The following is a 7212-nucleotide window of genomic DNA, read 5'->3' on the forward strand; positions in this document are numbered from 1 at the left end:
GGCACGGAGATTAAGTGGTCGTGTCATAATTCAAACCAAGGCAATCTAGCTCCAGAGTACTTGAATACTTGCCCTTAACCATTATGTTATATTGTTTCTTCCTCTTTCTGTTTTTTTTTTTTTTTTTTGGCTGCACCTCACAGCTTGTGGGATCTTAGTTCCCTGACCAGGGATCCAACCTGGGCCCTCGGCAGTGAAAGCACAGAGTCCTAACCACTGGACCTCCAGGGAATTCCTGACTATCACGTTACACTGTTTCTTGACATGTGAATTAGAGTTAATATATTTATTATCCTCACAAGAGCTCCACAAGGGAGCTATTTTAATGCCCATTTTACAGATGAGAAAAACAAGGCTTAGAAAGGTTTACTAACTAATTTGAGGTCAGATAGCTAGGAAGTAGTATTTTTGGTGTTTGAACCCATGTCTGCAGTTCTAAAGTCCATGCTTTCTACCATGATGGCACACTGCCTCTGTAGGCACTCAGGAGACTTGCTTTGCATCTAGATTTTGCCTCTAAATCACTGTAGTACCCTGGCCAAGTCATCTTGTCAATTTTAAAATGAGAGGGTTGGGCTGAATGATCTCTAGTAACCTTCCAACTCATCTCTGTAGGCAATAGGTCCTTGCCCTCTGTGTTGTAACAGAAGATTGAAGATTACTAAACTTTTGTTTACTTTTCATGAATTCAGTGGAGGACATTCTACTTAGGTATCAATAAATGTTGAAAACACATCCTTTCTCTGCTAAGTTACTATAAGGGCTGGGAGGGTTTTACTGCACATCTGTAAATATGTATATATATAGTTTAGTGAGAATGAGGTTTTCTATCCTATGATACCACTTTCATATGATGGTCAAGGCATTTCTTCTATGTTCAATAGATCGTGGTAAATCATCAACAGATTGAAAATTTGTGAACCTTTTCTCTTCTTGACTGCCTGCGCAGGGAGAGACATTACTTCTCATCAATCCCATTCTCTGAAAGAAAGTTGAAACTTCAAAAACTCATACTTTATTTCTAGTTATTAAACACTATGTATAGGCATTTGACACTATGAGAATGCAGTTCCTTCATTAATACAAAACCAATGTGTGATTCATTGGGTTTTTACCAACAGACAGATCAGCCAGCAAGTTATTATTTAAGTCTTTCACTTGTTTCACATTCCCAATCAGAGTGCTTGTTAACAGTAAGTACACTAGGAACTGAACTTTATCAGAAACTAAAGGCCCTATATCACACTGTGAAGCAAAAATCCCAGAATGTTAGCCTCCGAAGGAGTTTTGATATTACCTAGTCCATCCCCCTTATCTTAACAAATGAGAAAACTGAGCTCCAGAGAGCTCTTACCAAGCGTTTGGTCTTCAGAGCTTTTTCTCCCTCCACCCCATATTCCCATCCCAAAATATCTTCTTGTGTCTATACCTTTATCCAACACTTTCCTCCACCCTATATATCCATTCCATGAATACTAGATTCTGAGGAGCCCATCTCATACCTCCTCCTTCAGTTTCTCCTGGACTTTACCATCCCTTCCCAGGTCAACCTTAGATGGAATATTAGGAAAAAAAAAAAAAAACCTGTTCTCAGGGGTTTCCCCAATACAATCCTGCCCTTCTAACTACCTTCCCACCAAAAAAGAAAAAAAAAACCTCAAAAATCTAAACTTCTGTGGATTTATCCCATTCCCTTCAGGCCTTGCTCCAAGCAAACCTGATAGAGCTAATCTGAGAAAACTAATAAATGTCAATGGTGTGAACTGGTTAATATGTTACCTCTTCCAGGAATGATATTTGCATTTTAAAAGAGACTATTGAGACAAAGCTAATGAACTGGAGTGATTCTTTCCTGGTAATTTCAGACCAGGCTAGTTAAGAATAAGGTTCTGAGTGGGAACCCTTTAACCTCGAATCACAAAATAGAGCCTATCACTGTACCTCAGGCTAACAGTGTTACCCATCTCTAAGGATTTTTCTGTTTGGCAAATTAATATATGACCAACCATGTGCAAAGGCATCTGAATGTTTCCCTTAAAAAAAAAAAAGACCAGTTCTTAAAGATGTTTTAAGGCAGGAACAACCTTGAAACCAGCTTTCAACTTCAAGGAGAAAGTCATTTGTATGGGTAAAATGGTCTTCAGTGGGCCCTATTCCAGATTAGGTACAGAATCAAACTATTTTTCCTTTCATATGACAAATTAGAGTTCTCCTCAGAAAACCATTTATCTAGTTTTCTTCTTTCTCCTTTCCAGCTTTGTTCAATCCCAGTCTCTATTCGATATTTTACATGGCTTAGCCTTCTCTTTCTCTTCCCATAAACTCTCTCTCTTTGATTAGGTCCTTTCCCTGACTCATCTGTCATTTTCCATATTCTTTCTCACATTTTCCTTTTCCTCTAGTTCTCTTTCCATTATTTATCCTGCCAAACTTGGCACCTCACAGTACAGAGAAGCCCCTGATGATTTGGCTTTTAAAGCATCCAGGGAAATCCCACTTTCCAAAGGGAAAATTCCACAACTCCAGTGCCACATTCCTGGTCTCTGGGGAAAAGTAGTGTGTAGTCCCCTTAATAAAATCAGGACACCTTAAAGATGTTACTACCAGTACTCTCTACAAGTGTAATATCTTTAACTTGAGTGATTTTTTTAAATGTTAAATGTTCACATTTCATTTTTCCCCTCTGAATATTCATTCTCATGTAATATTGTGCTTAGTTTCAAGCTTACTATGTTCTTCAATTGTTTTTAATGTTCTTTTTTATAAGCAGGTATTTGTTTTTCTCATACTGAGTGTGCTATCTCCTCACCCACACTCTTCCCACCTCAGCAAGCATTGTTTTCAAGGCATGATTATTCTGCTTCTCCCTGTATCTGACATATTCTTGAATGACTCTAACTTTGTACCCCATGATTTTCAAACTTTAGTGGACATTAGAATCAGCTGAGGACCTTGATAAGGTGCAGATTCCTAGTCCTCACTGACCCAGGATATTATTATTTATAGCAGGTTGGAATGGAACCATAGAACATGCATTCCATGTGATTCTAATGAGGATAACCCCAGGTTACACTTTTTGAGATGTTGCTGTGTGGGTGATTACATAACATCAGTCCAAGTACTCTGAAAGGCCTTGTGCAGTATCTAAAGTTGACAACCAGGAGAGTACTTAGACAAGTACTTTTTGCTAAAAGCGCCATGTAACATAATGAAATAATTAGCATGTGCATGTCCTTTGACATCACTCACCTAGGCCAATGGGCAGAATTGTATCCTATATTCTCAGGCATGGAAATTCAATTGATGGAGGTGGAAGAAACCTTAGATATCTTCTAGCTCAGTAAATCATTTTAGTTATAGAGGAACCATGGTCCTGAAAGGGAAAGTGACTTGCCAAATATAGTAAACATCTGGAGCAGGACTAGAACTCAGGTCTGCTAACTCAAACTTTATTATTTGCTCTTCTGAAAACTGAGATTTCCATAGGTAAATCTTATTTTTCCCTTACACTTATGTCCTTTCACTGACCTATATCAATTTAAAGAGTTCATTGGTGTTTGGGTTGTCCAGCCAGATTGCGATGTAGTTAAGGAAGCAGAGGACCAGGAGAAAGATTAAGAGCTAGAAGCATTTCAAACCCATTGCAGAGTACTTTGAAATACCAGGACCTAGGCCCTATAAGATTGACCGTGACTTCAAGATCAGGAGAATACGTTTTTACATTTAAAGACTTTTAACACTTTCCCTTTGAATTTATACAAAGTCTTGGAATGGTCAAAGAGCTTCAGCAAAAATATATCCAGATAAGGTGAAATCAATAACTACTGATATAAAGCATTTAGAGCAAAATAATTATCTACTTTCTCATATTAAAATTAAATACAAAAATAGCTTCAATAAACAAATTGTACTAGATCACTTTTTAAAAGTTAAATAGCGGGCTTCCCTCATGGCGCAGTGGTTGAGAATCTGCCTGCCAATGCGGGGGACACGGGTTCGAGCCACGGTCTGGGAAGATCCCACATGCCGTGGAGCAACTAGGCCCATAAGCCACAACTACTGAGCCTGTGCGTCTGGAGCCTGTGCTCCGCAGCAAGAGAGGCCGTGATAGTGAGAGGCCCATGCACCATGATGAAGAGTGGCCCTCGCTTGCCACAACTAGAGAAAGCCCTTGCACAGAAACGAAGGCCCAACACAGCCAAAAATAAATAAATAAATAAATTAATAGTAATAAAATAACAAACCCTACATTTAAAAAAAAAGTTAAATAGCATAGAGCTATCTAAACCTGCATTTAATTAGGAAGTGGTGATAGTCTAAAGCAAATTTGGACTTCAGCAGCCTACTCATAAATCTTGCAGAAGCTACAGCAAAAGTAAAGGTAAATAATTGCTCTCTCTCAAGCAATATATCTTCCAGAATCTAAGATTGATCATGGACTATTTTTCCTAAAATAGGGCTTTTTTGTTTTTGTTGTTGTTGTTAAAGATCTTTAGCTTCATATAATCCTTGTGAAAATATATTAAATTACAGCAATTCACTTCAATTCAATCTTAATAAGTACATATGTGAAAATGTCCAGCTCTCTGCCTAGAACTGTGGGGAAAAAGGAAAACTATAAAAAAAATACTCAACCTTTCTTATACTGGTCTAGCATTTTATCATTTACAACATTCTATATCATCTATCATCTCATCTGATCCTCTCATTCTCTCACCTCAAATATATGAGCAAGGCAAAACAGCACTATCCCCATTTTACAGATGTGAAAAGAGAGATTGTGAGACGTGATGAAACTAGGGCCCAAAAATGTGCACTAGGTGTTGTTACCTGGTGGTATTTGAGTTTGCTTAGGGCTCTCAAAGTATCTTTAAATAAATGCCTTTCCAGATCCTACAGAATGAATCTCTCATGGTATGATTTCCAGCTAGCAGAAAAGATAGTTGTTTCTGGGCCAGAACCTGTCTTCAGATCATTATACTTGGACCCAGGACCTAGCCTGGCACCCCAACTCTTGGTGCCCTTATGTCTTTTCACCCCAGGCCTAGTGCTGTTTTCCTGCTGCCTTCCATCTCCCCAGGGTCCCCTTACAATGTACATTCAGGTACTACCTGTTCTCTGAAACTTGTTTACTCCTTTTTTCTTCCTAATCAATATTGCTCTATTTTGTGCTTGTGACCCAGTCCCGCAGGGCACTTTGCTCCTCGATAAGAAATCTCTCTCTGAGGTGTTAATAAGTGTTAATGAACCAATGCATTACCCTCCCAGGGAAAATAATTTGCATTTTAACTGAGGCTTTTTAGAGAATTGTGCTTCATCCTGTTCAAGTCACCCCCTGGACAAAACCTTCAAAGTCTCCCTACTATCAATCAAATTAATTTCAAATGCCACAACCATGAGGTATAAAGCCCCACACAATCTGATCTCATTTTAACCTTTCTCTCCCAGAAATCTACTCTGTGTGTCCAGCAAAATGGACTACTCTCTTTGCCCCAAATAGTCACACTTCAGAAGTTAACCACTCCTCTCCGTAAATGCTTCCCTAATCCCTTCTTACTTCCCCACCTTCAGCATTTAAACTATTATCAGCTAACCTTTGAAGAACTTTAGGTTAGCTGTTGGAAGAAGTGGGGGAGGAATTGAAACAAGCAGCAAAATTAGAAGTGCCCACAGAATTAGGAAGATGGAAGGATTCCAGAGATAAGCTTTGCCAACTTCATACTTTTGTCAAGTATTATGCCTGGAAATGGATGTCTAGTAGTTACCAATTAGGAAACTTTGTCCTAGATTCGGCCTTGGTGAAAAAGTGGGCCTGTGGGTATCAGAGATTCACAAATATCAAGAATATCCCCAGAGATAGGAAAATTGAGGTCTGCTTCCAGAGAGGAAGTGACATACACAAGATCATATAGCCAGTAAAGTGGCAAAACAGGACTTGTCTCATGATTCACTGCTCTTGAAGCTCCCAATGGGAAGAAATTTGCCCTGTAAAGGTATGCCTTTACACAGAGAAAGAAACCATCAACAAAACAAAAAGGCAACCAACTGACTGGGAGAAGATATTTGCAAACAATATAACAGATAATGGGTTAATATCTAAAATATATAAATATCTCATACAACTCAATATCAAAAACACCAAAAAATACAATTAAAAAACAGGCAGAGGACCTAATAGACCTTTTTCCAAAGAAGATATGCAGATGGCCAACAGACACATGAAGAAATGCTCAACATCCCTAATCAATAGGGAATACAAATCAAAACAACATGAGATATCGCCTCACACCAGTCAGAATGTCCATCACTAAAAAGTCTACAAATAACAAATGCTGGAGAGGGTGTGGAGAAAAGAGAACCCTCCTACACAGTTGGTGGGAATGTAAATTGGTACAGGCACTATGGAAAACAGTATGGAGCTACATCAAAAAATTAAAAACGTAACTACTAAGATGATTCAGCAATTCCACTTCTGAGTATTTATCCAAAGGAAAAAAAAACACTAATTCAAAAAGTTATATGCACCCCTATGCTCATTGCAGCATTACCAACAATAACCAGGATTTGGAAGTAAACTGCCTATTAATAGATGAATGGAGATATATATATATATATATATATATATATATATATATATATATGATTAAATGGACTAAATGTTTACTACTAGTCCTTTTCGTACAGATTCTCCACTCTTCTTTCAGTTGACCAGCCATTCATCATTTGGTAGGGTTTTTTACTTTAATGAAATACTTCATTTGGTAGTTCTCCCCGTCTAAAAAATGTTCTCATGCTAGTTATATAGTCTGAGTTCTTTCATGCTTTAGAATGTGTGCCTGTTAGATTTACATTTAAACTTTGCTGGTATTCTTGTATCACAATGTCTTTTAGAACACTTTAATTCTTTTCCATTTTCTTCTGGCATTAGCTGTATCTCTGGAGAAGTACCATGTCAACAAGTTTGTTTTTATTTTCCCCTTGTGTATATTATTTGCCTTCTGTGCCTGGTTGCCATCTTTATCCTTGTTTAATAATGTAATCAGGATATGACTTGATTCCAGTCAATATCTGTCAGATTCACCTCAAACACAGAGTATATTCTTTAGATTTGCAAATGCAGTTCTTCGATTATTTCAGGAAATATTTCTGCTGTTTTATCTTCTAATATGTTCTCTGTTTTATTGTAGAATAGAAGTTATTCTGCTTCAGCAT

Source organism: Lagenorhynchus albirostris, chromosome X (genome assembly GCF_949774975.1).
Source record: "Lagenorhynchus albirostris chromosome X, mLagAlb1.1, whole genome shotgun sequence".
Taxonomy (NCBI): domain Eukaryota; kingdom Metazoa; phylum Chordata; class Mammalia; order Artiodactyla; family Delphinidae; genus Lagenorhynchus; species Lagenorhynchus albirostris.